The 17,012-nt window shown below is 34.4% G+C and overlaps 1 non-coding gene across 1 annotated transcript; it reads right to left on the reverse strand.

Moving 5' to 3' along the window:
- Nucleotides 1-832: 832 nt before the first annotated feature.
- Nucleotides 833-951, reverse strand: LOC111739242. The gene has a single exon (XR_002780184.1). It is a non-coding gene; the product is annotated as a 5S ribosomal RNA (ribosomal RNA).
- Nucleotides 952-17,012: the final 16,061 nt, after the last annotated feature.

The raw sequence follows: 17,012 nt of genomic DNA on the forward strand, positions 1-17,012 counted from the left end.
TTAGGTTTATATCCCACATATATGATATCGTGTGATTTTCAACCTTTTCTGTCTAGCTTATTTTGCTTAGTATGATTATTTCAAGGTCCGTCCACGTTGCAAATGGCAGTATTTCATCTCTTCTTATGGCTGAGAAATAATATTCCATTGTATATATGTACCATAGCTTCTTTAGCCAATCATCTATGTTGCTTCCATGTCCTGGCTACTGTGAATAATGCTACTATGAACATCAGTGTGTAGTGATTTGTTTTTTGGGTTTGTTTTTTTGTTTTGTTTTATTTTGTTTGAGGATCCACCCATCTCTACAGCAGCAGCACCATTTTACATTCCTACCAGCAATGCATGAAGGTTCCAATTCATTTATATTCTCACCAACACTTATTATTTTCTGTGGGTTTTTTAAAAAAAATAATAGCCATCCTAGGAGGTGTGCAGTGATATTTCATCGTGGTTTTGATTTGCATTTCCTTAATGACTAATGATTTTTAACACCTTTTTATGTGCTTGTCGGCCTTTTTTTGTATAGGTTTGGAGAAGTGCCTATTCAGGTCCTTTTCCCATTTTTTAATTGGGTAGTGTTTGTTTTTGAGTTGTAAGACTTTTTATTTTTTCTAGACACTAGACCCTTATTAGATATATGATTTGCAAATATTTTCTTTCATTCTTTAGGTTGTCCTTTCACTTTCTTTTTATTAGCATAATTAGCAAAAGACATAGATAATTTTTTGGCACAAATTTTTCTTTTAATTTTTTTTTTTTAAGCGAGGCAACCTTTGGTTGACCTCACAGATTGCAAGGACCTTGTCAACTTACAATCCCTTATTTTTTACGCCTACAGCACCTGGTCTTCCTAGGTGGCCTCCCATCCAAGTACTAACCAGGCCCAACCCTGCTTAGCTTCCGAGATCAGATGGGATCAGGCTTGTTCAGAGTGGCATGGCCATAGACTACAAATGTTTTTAATTTTGATGAAATCCAATTTACTTTTTTATTTTGTTGTTCGTGCTTTTACCATTGTAACACATTTCCAAGTCCAAGATCATTAAGATCTACTCTTTTGTTTCTTCTGAGTTTTATAGTTTTAGCTACTACAGTTAGGTCATTTTGAGTTAATTTTTGTATGTGTTGTGAGGTAGGGGTGGGCATTTACAGAATACATTTCCTTCTGAGCGCTGCTATTGCTGTATCCCATAAGTTTTGTTATGTTGTGTTTTCATTTTTATTTTTTTGAAAGTATTTTCTAGTTTCCCTTGTGATTTCTGCTTAGACTTCGCATCTATATTCATCAGGGATATTGGTGTGTAGTTTCTATTGGAGAGGGGAGTCTGGTTTCATGTTGGCATAAGGGTAATGTTGCCCTTAGAAAGTGACTTGGAAAGTGTACTCTCCTGTTTTTTGGAAGACATTGTGTAGAATTGGTCTTATTTCTTTTTTAAACATTTTGTGGACTTTGCCACTGTGAAACCGTTGAGTCTAGAGATTTCTTTTTAGAAAAGTTTTTAAAATATAAGTTTAATTTCTTAATAGTTGTAGGAACATGCAGATTATCTCTTCCACCTTCTGGGAAGATATTTTGTATGCAGTTTTTGAGAAATTGGTTCATTTCTTCTAAGATTTTGAATTTATAGTTTTTCATAGTATCCTCTTAATATCTTTGGGGCTTTCTTCATTACTAATGTTGGTAATTTGTGTCTTCTTTCATATTTATAAATTTTATTGGTGTTTTCAAAGAACTAGCTTTGGTTCCATTAATTTTTTTCTTTTTTCAACTGTTTTAAGTTTTTTGATTTCTGCTGTTTGTAATCTCTCCTACTTTCTTTAGGCTTATTTTGCTCTTTCTCTAGTTTCTTAAGGTGAATTTGAGATCATTTTTCTTTAATGGTATATAGCCCACTCTACTACTTTAGTTGCATCCTACAGATTCAGTATGTTTGGATTTAGGTTTACCAGTTTAGCAACTTATTTTCTGTTTTAAAGTTTTAAAGTTTTCTTTGTTTTGTTTTTTTAAATTATTATTATTTTCTTTTTTAAAATTTTCATTCCTTTTTATAATTGCTGGATTACATTTGCTAGTATATTGTTAATGTTTTTTTACATCTGTGTTTACAAGGGATGTTAGTATGTGGTTTTGATCTTCCTCTTTGATCCAAGGATTATTAAGAAGTGTATTTTTTAATATCCAAATGTTTGGAGATTTTTCTATTTGTGTTTCTAGTTTAATTCTATTATGGTCAAAGAGCATTGTATTCTTTTACACTTGTGAGAGTTTGTTTTGTGATTCAGAATATGATCTGTCTTGGCGAATGCTCCATGTGCCTTTAACCAGAATGTGTATTCTATTGTTGAGTAGAGTATTATGTAAATATAACTAGATCTAGCGGGTTGAAGATGTTCATTTCTTCTATATATTTACTGATTTTATGTCTACTAGTTCAGTTACTGAAAGAGGAGTGTTGAAATCATCAAGTATAACTGTGAATTTGTTTCTCCTTTCATGTTCTGTGAGGCTTCCCTTTATGTTCTTGGAAGCTTTGCATACACATTAGGACACTTCTGTCTTCTTGGTGAATTAACCCTTTCATCATTGTGCAATGTCTCTTTGTTTTTACCTGTCATTATAGTTAAAGTGAGTTATTCATAAACACTGTATCGTTGGATATTTGTTCATCCCTTCTGAATCTTTGTCTTTTAATTTGTATCTATAGACCATTTACATTTAATGTAATTATTGATACGTTTGGATTTAGGTTTACCAGTTTAGCAATTTGTTTTGTTAGTTTCCTTTGTTTTTCATTACTCTATCCTTTCCTGCCTTCTTTTGGGTTATTTGTATGTCTTTTTAGTATTTCATTTTAAATTCACATAGTGTAGTTTTTTTCTTTAATCGTGTCTCTTTGTATAGTTTCTTTAGTGATTGCTCTGGAGATTATAATATACATAATAAAGTTTTCACTGCTTAGAATAAATTTTTTTTTTTTTTAATAAAAATATTTTTTGTTTTGGGGAGGCAACCTTTGGTTGACCTCACAGATTGCAAGGACCTTGTCAGTTTACAATCCCTTATTTTTCTATTTTTTATGCCTGTAGCACCTGGTCTTCCTAGGTGGTCTTCCATCCCTGCTTAGCCCGACTCTGCTTAGCTTCCGAGATCAGATGGGATCGGGCTTGTTCAGGGTAGCATGGCCATAGACTAGAATAAATTCTTTATCCCCTTAAGTGGGTTATGGAAATGTTACTCTGCTATATAGGTCTCTTTATCCTCCCCCTCTTACTGTTACTATTGTCTTGCATATTACATTTTCCTTCATTGAAAGCCTCATTAGGAAATATTATAAATTTTCCTTTCAACTATTAAACATATTAAAAGAATGTAAGAGGAGAAGAATACTTACCCAGATAGTCACCACTTCTATTATTCTTCATTCTTGCTCTTCTAAGTTTCCTTCTGGTATCATTTCTCTTCTGTGTGAAGAATTTCTTTTAGCAATTCTTTTTAAAGCAGGTCTGTTGGTAGCAAATTCTCTTTGTTTTCTTTTACCTGAACATATCTTTGTTTTACTTCATTGCTGAAAAATATTTTCACTGGATATAGAATTTTAGGTTGACAGTTCATTTTTTCCCTCAGCCCTTTAAAATGTGCTACTTTCCTTCTGGCCATCATGCTTTTGGATGAGAAATCTGTAGTTGTCTGGACCGTTGTTCTCCTACAGTTTATGGGTCATTTTTCTCTGCCTGCTTTTAAGATAATGTCTTTATTTTTAGTTTTCAACAGTTAATGGTGTACATGTCTGTGTATCTATCTATTTTGGGATTCACTGACCTTTCTGAATCTTAGTTTTGTGTTTTGTCAAATTTGGGGAGATTTCAATCATCATTTCTTCAAAGATTTTTTATTGCTTTACTCTCCTCTTTTGGAAGTTCAGTCACAGAAATGTTAGACCTTATTATTGTCCTATAGAACCCCAAGATTCTGTTTTTTAATTTCAGTCTTTTTTCTTTCTGCTGTTAAGATTGGATAATTTCAACTGATCAATCTACGTGTTCACTGACAACTCTTCATTTTGCTGTTGAGCCAATCCATTGAGTTTTAAAAATTCTATTATTGTAATTTTTAGTTCTAAAGTTCCTATTGGTTCTCTTGTCTTCTCTTGCTTTGCTGAGACCCTCTAGTTTTCCATTGGCTTTAAGAGCATTTTTGATTGCTTTTGAAGCATTTTTATTATAGCTGTTTAAAGTTTTAGTCAGATAACTTCAACATCTGGGTTATTTGGGGGTTGGTGTCTTGGGGCTTTTCAGTGAGAGTTGGGGGTTTTCCTTGTTCTTTGTATGCTGAGTAATTTTGAAATGTTCCCTGGACATTTTGAATATTATATTAGAATCTGACTAGAGAATGACAGTCATATAGGTTCACAGTGAGGCATAGAAATACTCTTTGTAGTTCTTTCTTGTTTTTGCTTTAACTGTGTTCCGGATAGCAAAAACTGACAGGAGCCTATTTGGAAGATAGACTAAAGTTTTTTCTCCAGTGACTTTAGTGAGAAGGATGATCTCAGTAGAGATTTGGAAGTGAAGAGAGCTACCTGTAAGGATGTCTGATACTAAGATTACCTGGAACCTGGGAGCTATGTATATTTTTCAGGTAGGGCCTTTTACTGTTGATTAAGAACTCTCATAAATAAGACTAAAGACATTAATGAGAAAGTACAGAAGTGCTTTTTTTCAAGTTGTAACATAATTTTAACGTAATTTTGAATATTATCTTTGAAATCTGTTTATTTTAAATTTTCTTAAAAGTTAATGTGAAATAAGCATGTACATCCTCTTATAGCTCAGAGAAAAGGGTATATTTTTGTTTATCACAATATATTCCTTAGATATATAGAAGAAAGCACTATTAACTTCATTTTTTTAATTGAAGAAAGTCACTTAAAAGTTCATTATAAGCAAAATAAGACTTTTAGCAGATGTCAAAATAGCTTTAAATTCTCCATCAATATCATAACTTTCTTTGTGGCAGACGTGTAATCTCTGTTAGTGACTATTATCCAAATATTCTGCATCTGGTATTTTCTCCTACACTCTCATGACATGAAAAAGCCTTTGATTATCTGTCTTTTAATCTCTACTCAGATGTTCATCACGGCCTTTCCATGCACAGATGTGGAGATTTACACACAATGATGATTACTGTTCTGTTTCCTTTCCCTTTCTTTTTTCTCTTTTTTGTTGAATCTATTTAAATGAGATCTATTGACTATACCAAATTTTTGTAAAAGTTACCTCATTGTGTTAAAAGTTTTTACTCCCTTTTTTTAATACTTGATAACTTGATTATGGTTACTTGAATTGCAAAGATTGTTGCTGATCCAAAAGTTACATTTCTTAAACAGCATGGGTCATTTTTATTCGTAACACATTGAATAGAACTAGGCACGTTAGCCTTCTGCATGATCAGAGTAGTAAAATTGGATACCTTTAGCATATGGATATTTCTTTGATGTGTTAATTTTTCAGTGTTACTCAGCTTGAGTCTTTTATATGGGCTTTCCAACCAATTTCAGAATTCTTTATGAAGCTTTAATTAGACGGGCAAGTTTGTAGCCAGATACCTTCCTAGTCTTTATGTGATCTACAAGAAACATGTCCTTCTGGTGTTCTGTGCCATAGACATAGAAACCAAGTTCTTCTTTGGCAAAAATAGTATTGATCAATACAGAAACAACTCAATCTAGGTTAAGCAAAAAAGAGGAATTTATGGAAAATATACTGGAATAACTCACAGAACTGAAGGTAGAGTTACAGTAATTAGTCAAGGCAGGATCTTAGACTATCAGACACCAGTGGTATTCTGTTTTCCACCTTTCTTTGCTTGTTTCTAAATATTGTTCCCTTTTTTCTGTTGGAGATAAGCTTTCCCCCATGGTGGAGAGTATGGCTCCAGAATCATTTTCTTCTACTTATATGACTATAGTAGCATGTATATAGTTAAGTAATACGTAATCACACACATATACTCAAGAAAGCTACATTTCAGGAAAATTCCTGAGAAAGAATCCAGTCGTTTATGTGTCCATGTGACCCAGTTGCCCAGGCTAGTGGGATGCAGTTTGGTAAGTCCTCACTTAACTTCTTGATAGATTCTTGGAAACTGATTTTAAGTGAAACCACATATAATGAAACCAGTTTTACCATAAGCTAACTGATATAAACGAGTTAAGTTTCTATTCATATTTCTGGTCACAGAAACATCACTAAACTTCTAAATAAAGACCCCAAATTCTAATTTGGCAATTAGACATAGGACATCAGGTGACACAGGTCATATCTGTTCATAACATTGAAGAGAACCAGTCACATAGCCTTCGGTGTGATCAGAATAGGAAAACTGGATGTGGCCAAAAAGCACAAATGACTGCCATGGGAGGCTAATTTATCCAGAAATCCATTGATACAAGAAAACTGCCCCCATTTCTAATATTAAACATTGAAATAAATGAGAGCTATACATATATTTAAGAATGATTCATAAATTACAAGTAAGATAATTATTTTCCAGCCTGCTTATTTCAGTTTAGGGTCAAGGGTGGCCGGAGCCTGTCCTGGAAGCTCAGGGCACAAGATGGGAACCAACCCTGGACAGGACGCCCTTCCATCGCAGGGTGTACTCATATACATACCCACAGTCACTCAGATTGGGGTATTTTAGACATGCCATTTAACTTGGCATGCACATCTTTGGGATGTGGGAAGGAATCAGACTACCAGGAGAAAACGCACGAAGACGTAGAGAATGTGCAGACTGCACACAGATAGTGGCCTCAGCTGGGAATCAGTTATTTTTTTCTTATTAACATTATAAGCAACAACATTGAACGAAATGATATTATTCTAGAACATGATGTATATGATTGGCCCATCTGGTATAACACGTCATTGGTATGGTCATGAGGCAGTGTATATTATCAGAAGTCAGATGTTACAGAATTATTATAGAACCATAATATATAGGGTGATAACAGACACCCTATATAAGTTAGATAGATAGCTGTTTTATTTCCTAATTTCTCCTCTCTCATAGCATTAGACTAAATTTCAAGTCCTAAAGTTTCCTAGTCAAATATTGGAATTTTAAAATATATCCAAGATCTCTTACGATTGTGTTGTTCATTTCTTTATTAATCAGCATAAGTAGCAATCAGTGTGTTTAAGATTTAGGTTTTTTGTTCACATTTTGTCCCTTTAGGGGGACAAAAACAGTCCCCTGTTTGGCTGTGTTGTAGAAAAGTGTGGGCAACGGGGGAAAAATAATGTTCTGGCAGAAGAGGCAACCTATCCAAAAGCCATTAAAATGTAGATGGTGTTTTGTAGAGGTAATGCACTTCTTCATTTCTTCCACTGCATCTAGTAATCATAATATCTAAGCCAAAGTCTCAGGCAGTCTTTGCAGTTTTCTTGTATCTATGGATTTCTGGGTAAATTAGCCTCCCATGGCAGTCATTTGTGCTTTTTGGCCACATCCAGTTTTCCTATTCTGATCGCACAGAAGGCTATGTGACTGGTTCTCTTCATTGTTATGAACAGATATGATCTGTGTCACCTGATGTCCTATGTCTAATTGCCAGTGTCAGGCCCTACAGAGCTTTTTTTTTTTTCTTTTTCTGTCCAGCCCAGTGTTGAGCATTATTCAAAATAGTGGCTGCTCTGTCACCCTGAGTCCTGAGTGACTGCAATAAACAGGACTTCCCTGCTTATCTGAAATGGGCCTATAGCATGAGAAATAAACCTTTTTTGTTTTAAGCTGCAGAGTTTGGAGATTTGGATGGACCATGATGTCGTCTATCCTAGCTGGTACACCTTCTCTGGAAACTGCCCATTGATGGAACTTCTGCCATAGGCCTTTTAACATTTAATGATAATATCAGTAACTGATGATTGTGTTTTTAATTATGTCTCAAGCAGTCTGCTAGCTAAATTCTTGCAGTTATCCCATGAGAAAAAAAAACTATGAGGTAGGAACTTGCCTATGTATGGTCTGTCTCTTCTTTTCCCTATCTTTTTACTTCCTTGGTGATCTTTTTCGTTTTCATGTTTTTCAGTATCATCATTTTTCACTGTCTTTTTCCGTATTGCAGATAATATTAATTCTAAGATCCACTGTTATTTTATATACCACCCAAAAATAGTCAGTTAACATACATAAATAGCTTTTATTTCAATGTGGAATCATATTACATATAGTCTTTCTGAAGGTATTTAAAGTGGCAATTACTCTCAACATATGGAATACCAATAACGCACATAGCTTAGTTTACTGACAGCAGTGTGAATAGCCTTGACCAAGTCGTACATGTGTGGACTATGACAAGTTCATCAAGTCCACCAACTGGACAACAGCAGTTTTTAAATGTCCTCAGTTGTAAGGTGCATTCTGATTTCCAAGCTGTTATAAATGTGAAAAAAAGTTTTTAGAATGAGCAAAAAACATGTTTTTGACTCCCAAATTTATATCTCCTGCCCAGATCTCTTATTTAATTCCAGATGTATATATCTAGCTACTATTTAATGTCTGCACCCTGATTGTTTAATAGCCTTTCAGGGTATTTAAAATAAAGTGTAATAATAAAATTGTCATTTTATTATTCCTCTCCCGCCACCAGTGTTCCTTTAGCAGTCTTTGGGGTCTTACATCCTTTGTCTGAGGTTAAAAACTGTAGTGTCAAAGACAACTCCTCTCTGTTCAATTCATCAACAAATCTTATTGACTCTATCTTTATAATACATCCAGGATCTGACACATCTTACCACTTCTGCCAGTATCAGCCTGGTAAAAGGTGCCATCATCTTCCATTTGACAGTCATTTCAAATCTGATTTCTTGGCATCTGTTCTTGTTCCCACTATGGTCAATTTTGAATATAGCAGCCATTTAAAACACCTAAGTGGTCATGTCACTTTCTTATTTTTAAAAAATGTCTTTATTGAGATATAGTTCATATATCATACAGATCACCCATTTAAAGTGCACAGTTCAATGGCTTTTGTATGTTAACAGAGTTATGCAACAACTATCACCAAAATCAATTTTAGACTATTTTCATCACTCCAATAAAGAAACTCCACACCCCTTAGCCATCATCCCTCAAATCCTTTATTCTCCTCAGTCTTAAGCAACCACTAATCTAATTTCTCTATGGATTTCCCTATTCCAGACTTTTCATGTAAGTGTAATCACACAATATGTGGTCCTTTGCTTCTTTCACTTAGTACAGTATTTTCGGGGTATGTTTATGTTGTAGCATGTTTCAGTCTTTTATTTTTATTGCCAAATATTTTCTCAAATGAATATACCACATTTTATTTATTCATATTTGATGTATTTATTGATGAGTAGTTGGGTTGTTTTCCCTTTTTGATTATTATGCATAATGCTGCCATGAACATTCATGTATGTAAGTTTTTGTATGTACTGTTGTATGTCACAGTTCCTCTGACACAATCTATTAATTTTCTATTGTGTAACAAACTACCCAAGGCTTAGTGCTTAAAACAACTACTGTGAGTCTGTGAGCAGGTAATTCTGGGGTGAGCTAAACTTGGCTAGGCTCTCTTATGTTTCTGTGACCAGCTGGTGCTTCTAGGTAGGATGGCTGGTCTAGGATGGCCTTGAATGGCACAACTTGGTTCTAGTAAGCTAACCCAAACGTGTTCTCATAGCAAGGCAGAGGTGTAAGAGCAAGCAAGTTCAATTGTACAAGACGGCAAGAAGCAGCACATATTTACATTTTAAGTCTCTGCTTGGTTCATGTTTGCTAACATTCTGTTGCCCAAAGCAGGTCACTTGGAGAAGCTCAGGATCAGAGTGGAAATAGACTACAAAGTGATAAGGCAGAGGTGTGTCTACAGGGAAGCCGTTAATTAGGGTCATGAATATACTCAGCCTGTCATGCACACCAATTTTGATCCTACCTTATGCCTTTACATTTGTTTCTCCTCCGGTTTCCTCTTTATGTACGTGCGTGACAAGCTTGCTCCCGCACTCCCTCGGGTCTCTGTTCATGAGACCTTCAGTCTTACCACCCTACACAATTAATAGCCACCTGCCTCCCTCCTGCTTTCCAGCTGTTTTTCTCTATGACTTTTTAATCACCATCTGACATATTTTGTATTCTATTTTTTTAAAAAATGTTTGTCTTCCCTCAACTAGAATGTATGCTCCGTGAGGTCAGACTTTGGTTTAATTGCACTATCTTCATTGCCTAGAACCCTAGTACATAGTAGACACTCATTAAATATTTGTTGACTGAAGGAATTAATCTACATTGATTCACTTCTACTTAAATTCTAATTACTGTCTCAAAGTTCTCACCTCCCTCGTTATGGAGTGTGTGAAGTGTCGGCTGTGAACGGTTAGAAAACCTGATGTTGGAGGATTTTTTCTCATGGGCCACATTGTTTTGTTTTGTTTTTTTTAACCTCTGTTTCCTCATCTGTAAAGTAAAGAATAATAATAATTCCAACCTCATTGAGTTGTTGGTAGGAAGAGAACAAGTTTTATATATACAAAATGTATAAATGGTGCCTGGTACAAAGTAAGCAGTATATAAAATTAGTTCGATAATTATAGTTTAGTGTTCCTATCACCCACTTGTTATTAGAGTACATAGCACAGAGAAAATGGAATTAGAAGTGGAGAGGTCTTATAGAGTGATGGAGAAATTGAAAGTCTTTGAAAACTGACAGTGTATTATTTTAGAAGGGGAAAAGCACATGAAGCAAATGAAATAGCCAGTTTTTTTTTTTCCAATGTGTATATGGTAATACTGTATCCTTAAAACATTCACATACCATGAAATGCTCTTGGCAAAATATCATTCGTTAATTTGGGGTTTACTAAAAAGTACCTAAAACTAGTGAACATACATTTTAACTCTGTCTTGAGAGTCAGAAATAGCATTCTAGATACATTGGAGAGAAGATAATTCATTATTAACGCTGGATGTCTTGAGCAATAGGACTTAATTCTCTCATGGAACCCCAGTTTAGAAAGAATCTTGACTAAGGTGGCTCCTACTCCTCTGACCTTATTTGTACCTTGTTACTTCTCTGACCTCAGTTGAATTCTCTTGAATGTCATTTCATCAGTCTACTCTGAGCTTACCCAGAACATAGAGTTTTAAATATTTGCATGCAGTCAGCACCTATAAACTAACTACCTGCTTCATGCTAGTGTGCCTAAGTGCTAGGACTAAGATAGTTATCAACGTGGTAGAAATCTCAACTTCACTGAGCTTATAGTCCTAATAGGCCATTATGCCCCAGTTATTTACTTGTGACAGTGTTTTTTCACAAATCTTTGCTTTTGGTGGTAGGATGTGGTTCTGTGGAATGGTGCCCCAGAATTTTGGAGAACCGAGAGAGACTTGGGATAAGAGGTTACAGTGAAAGAAGATTCTGACCAGGGGGATTGTACCAAAAGGCAAGAAACGGGATATGTCGATAAGATATGTAAAAGTATTTTCAATTGAAAGTCCTCAATCTGTACAACTTCTAGTGTTTTCCACGATATACTTCTACATTTTCATTCAACTTTATCCCTAATTCAGACATTTCCATTTCATTCAGTTATATGTATATGACCAAAATTTAATCTGTTTACTGACGACCCTTTTGAATAGTAGTGATGAGTCACTGGATTTTTTTAAAGTTAAGTAAATTTAGTTGATGATTTTATGGACAGTTTAAAATAGTTTATTTGCTGTTTTGTTTTGCATTTTTTTCCAGAATCCTAGAAACTTTCTGCTTTTAATTAGCCACAAAAATTTTTGCTTCTTATTCCATTTTAGATTAATTTCTAAGTTTAACTCAAAGTCAGGATATTTTCTGTTTACTGATTTCATGCATACCACTTCCCTGTTTTTATTTGTCACTCTCTCCCTCACCAAAGCAATTATGGAACCATGATCAAACTCTTAAATTCTCAACCTCTTCCTTGACTGTAAATGAGTTCCAGACACCTACCTGTCTGGCCCCTGATTATAGCATTATAGCACTTCTTCAGCCTTCGTCGCTGAAACTTTCTTCACAACCCAAAGACTTCAAAACCAAGATGTTTGTAACGAATGACTATAAGAATTACTAATATCCTTGATTCTGTACTCCCTCTCCCCTTTCATTTTATGGGCCTGACAAAATGCCAACTGCCTACCGTCTGTGCCTGCACTCAGGCACTTGAATGTACCACTTTAAATTTATGCCATAAACCTCAGCAGGGCTTCAACAATGTCTGGCAGTGGGGCTCCTTCTTCCCTTTCCCCAGTAAGACTGCATTTCCGCTCACTGCAAACTTCTCCCACCTCCCACTCTCATCTGTGGACTTCACCTCAAACTTTATTGAGAACTTAGATGCAGCTCTCTTCTCATCACCAAATCTACAAACCTGTCTGCATTGGTCTCCATGTTCTCTGTCTTCCGTTCACTTTTTATCAGAGACCTCACATGACTAATTCCTCCTCTTGTGACTCAGATTCCATCTTTTCTTACTGTCGCTAGAGCGTCTTTCCTATAGTTACCATCTCTCTTCCACATCATCAGTTTCTGAATGTTTTCAGACCTACGATTCTATAGAAGTAAATTTTTGAGAACTTACATGTCCAGAAGGCTTTTGTTGACCCTCATGCTTGATTAGTAGTTTGCCTGTGTGTAAAATTCCAGGTTCAGAACTATTTTGTTCTGGATAATGGAGGTATTACTCTACTGTCTTTTCTTTAACATCTTTATTAAGATATAATTCGCATACCATAGTATGCACCCATTTAAAGGATACACTTCAGTGGTTTTTAATATATCCACAGATTTGTGCAACCATCACCACAATCCATTGTAGAATATTTTTATCACCCCCAAAAGGACCCCCCAGATACTTACTCCCTATTTCCACACCCCTCCCCCCCAAGTCTTAGACAATAAGTAATCTATTTTCTGTCATCATTCTCTCTTAATGTTGCTGATGAAAAACCTGATGTCAGGTTAATTCTAGCTATTTTATCAGTAACTTTTAGAGTTTTCTTTCTAATTCCTTAAATTTAATTATGGAAACTAAGATGTATTCAGATGAGTCTTTTTTTTACTCATTTACCTTAGCCCTCACTAAGGCCTTTCAGTCAAATACTGATGATATTTTTCCTTAGATCAAAATAGTTTTAAAATTAATTTCTTCTATTTTATTTGTATTTCTTATTAAATGAATTTTGAACCTCCCAGGTATGTTTTTAATGTCTCACCTTTTTACTTGTATTATCCATCTCTGTTTTGGGGTTTTGATTTTGCTCTACTTTCTGGGAACTTTTTAAAACTTTATATTACAAATTACTACAATGGTCTTTACCAATGCTCATTCCGTTATTTACCCCTTCTAAAATTTTTTCCCAGTCGTCTATTTTCTCCTTGCTCATTCAGTCTTTCTGTTTGTTCATTGTGATCTTTCTTTTTCCTCTTGTTGGATTTTCACAGTGTCTTATGATTCTTTTTTCTATTGAGATATACTTGGCATATAGCATTATATTTTCAGGTGTATAACATAATGATAGAATGAGAAATGGTCACTACAATAAGTCTGGTTAACATCCATCTCCACACAGTTACAAATTTTTTTCTTGTGATAAGAGCTTTTAAGATCTACTCTCTTAGCAACTTTCGAATATACAGAACAGTATTATTAACTGTTGTCACTGTGTTGTGTCTTTTGATTCTTAACTGTCTGTTCATATTCATGAATAAAGGACTAAGTTGATTACAGTATAACTTTACAGTTATACAGATCTCGACTTCTTTTCTAAAAGGAAAATCTGAGTGTGGGTTCTATAAAAATCTTGTATGTTTGTAGGCTGGTTTCTTTTAGGGCACAGGGATTGGAGTAGACAGGTTTAGGGCTACCCCAATTGCAAAAGTAAGGACAGCTTTAGTATGGAAGGAACTAACCAGCTCACCACCTCAATTTCCTTCTTCATTTCTTCCTCCCTTCCTTTTTTTCAAGCTTGTAGAAAAGTATAGAGAATAATATAATGACCATTCATGTACCCATTACCCAATTTTGTTGAATTGTGTTTTCTATTATATTTACTTCAGATTTTTTAAAACATAAAAAAAGACACAGATAAAGTACCTTATAGATGATAAGAGATAACAAAGCTTATCTTTAATTCTATTTCCTGCCCTCTCTCTCTCTGTTCAGAGGTAACCATTATTCTGTCCATATTTAGTGTTCATCATACTCATGCATGTTTCTGTATTTTTGCCCTGGGTTTATATCTACAGACAATATCAGTGCATGTTTTAAAGTGGTACATATCCTGGAACTTGCTTTTTTCACTCAATAAAGTGGTACATATCCTGGAACTTGCTTTTTTCACTTGTTTTTGAGATATATACATGTTGACATATACTTACAGCTGTACATGGTTGCCAACTCTTGGTATATCATTAGAACAAAATTTTTTGCCAGTCTCATGGGTACGAAATGGTTTCTCATATTGATTTACCTTTCTTTGATCATTAATGAGGTCATTTATTTTTTTCTCGTGTTTATTGGACATTCTGAATTCTCTTTAGTGAACTACGTGTTCATAAATCCTTTGCCCATTTTTCTTTTGGATTATTTTACCTTTTCCGAAAGGATAGCCAGTTACCTCAGCATTATTCATTATATAGTCCATCCTGACCCCACTAAATTATAATGCCAACACAAACCATATGCCATGTATAAAAATACCTACGCCTCCATTTCAGTCCCTTTGCCCTGTTTGTCTATCCCTGTACCATGCTATTGCTTTATGTCTTGCTGTCTGGGAACACCAGTCTTACCTTCCTTATTATTTAAAATAGTTAAAAGGCTATCATTTTATAGTGCTTCCATGAGAATACTAAAATCGGTGTGTCAAATTCCATTGGAAGAAATCTCTCGGGATTTTGTTTATTGCACTGCACTGAATTAATTTGGGGGAAATTGAGATTGTTATGATATAGAGTCTACACATAAAAGCATTTTCTGTTTGCCTTCTGGACTAATTCTTTTATCTCTTTCGTGTTTTTCTTTTTTTTAATCTATTTTTCTCTGCCTTTTAGCTAATGTTCTCCTAATCATCTTCTAGTTCTTTAACTCTCTTCAGCTTTAATCTGTTACTTCAACTGAGGCTTTATTTTGATGACTATATGATTCAAAATTCAGGCCTTTATGATTTCTTCATGCTTCTTTTTTATGTGTGTTGTCTTTAAACTTGTATATCTTCTAGAGTTATCTCAGTGGAAACTTATTATATTTTGGTCTAAAATTTATTAGCTTTGATTTTTCTGTCAAGGTGATTATATTTGTTTTCTGTTTTACAAGAATTAATCAGATTTTTCCCCACTGAATGACTGATGCTCTAGCCTCCTTGCTTTTAGTACCATGATTCTTTTAATAATTTTCTTGAAAATTTAAGACCATGTCTCTATTGTTATCATCAACATCATCATCATCATTTGTGTTTTGGCATCTATTACCGTAGTCCTGTAATTTCTTCTTTTGACTTATTAAGAATTGTGTAACTGGATTCATAATCAGTGACTATGGCATTAAATCATATATATAGTATTAAATCATATTTAAGAGTTTGTCCTTACAGATTGGATTATATTATGGTTTTATTTTTTGTATTATCTTTATAAAGTTTGGCATCTAGATTTTGCTAGCTTCATAAAATGAGTTAAAGAAATTTTTAATATATAGTCACCTCTTAATCATTGGAAATGCATTTTCTTTAAAGTTTTGATAGAAACCAATCATATAATAATCTGGACCTGATACCTTTTTATTGGGAGGAGAAAAACCAGTGGCTCTAGTTTTTTGTGCCATTGTTGCCCTTCGGTTCCTTCCATAGCAGTTTGTCTGCATTTATATTTTAACATAAGCATCTTCTGAGCTAGATTTTTAAACTTATTTTGACCTTTTTTTGGAAAGGGAATTTTGCCATTTGTAACATCACTAGAAGTGATCAATTGTTAATTGCCTGGTTATAATTGCTGTGGTCTGTTGAAGAGATCAAAACAAGACAGGAGATCTGGTACCTTCCTTGAATTTGTTTTTGTTTTTGTTTTTAATTCTTTCATTTACCTTTTAGGATTGTTGTAGTAGATTTTCTTGTTTTTCCAAGAAGGCATTTTAAGGCCAAAACTATATATCTACTGTTAACTTTACAATATCTTATTTTACTTTTTTTAATATCTTTTTTATATCTATTTTATACATATTAATTAAAGTTTTTACTCTTTGAGGGAAATCTGAAAGAATTTTCTCTCCCAGGCTCATCTACTCTAATTTGAACTAGGACTCATAGTGATTTTTGTTTATTCTTTGGATATAAAATTACTCTTGTTTGGGAAGATAAGAAATCTGATTTCCAGACATTCGTGGTCTGGCCCTGCCCTGACTAACCGATCTTATAGTTTTCTCTTCCCCAGCAAGAAAATTTTATTCTAATCATCTCAGTCTCCACATTTCCCCATGCTCATTCCTCATCTCTAATCCTTTTTTTCTCCCTTTTTCTCTCCCATTTTTTCGAGAGTGGTTCTTTATCCTAACTGTACATGAGTTTTATCTGTGGAGCTTTAAAAAACAAAAAGACTGTGGGTAGTAGAGTCTTCAGTGTATTGGATTGGAAAGAATCACTGAAAAGGATTAATTTTTTTCTCTCATCCTATTCTGAAGACAGCTTAAATCTTAGCTCTAGCATTAATTGTATACCTGTTTAGGACTAAAACACCAAGATAAGTGATGAGAGGACAAGTGAATAAAACATGTTTTTGGTCTCGAAGTAGCTAATAAACATGAAAAACAATCAATTTTACAACATCAAATTCTCACTATAAAGGAATTCTGCCTAGATGGTCAATGAACTCATTATAGAGGGAGTTTATCATTTTCTTGGATGAAGAGACTAGGAAAAACAAGTATTTGGCGGGGCTCGGAGGTAGCTC

The sequence above is a fragment of the Pteropus vampyrus genome, unplaced genomic scaffold (assembly GCF_000151845.1).
Source record: "Pteropus vampyrus isolate Shadow unplaced genomic scaffold, Pvam_2.0 Scaffold48, whole genome shotgun sequence".
Classification (NCBI taxonomy): Eukaryota; Metazoa; Chordata; class Mammalia; order Chiroptera; family Pteropodidae; genus Pteropus; species Pteropus vampyrus.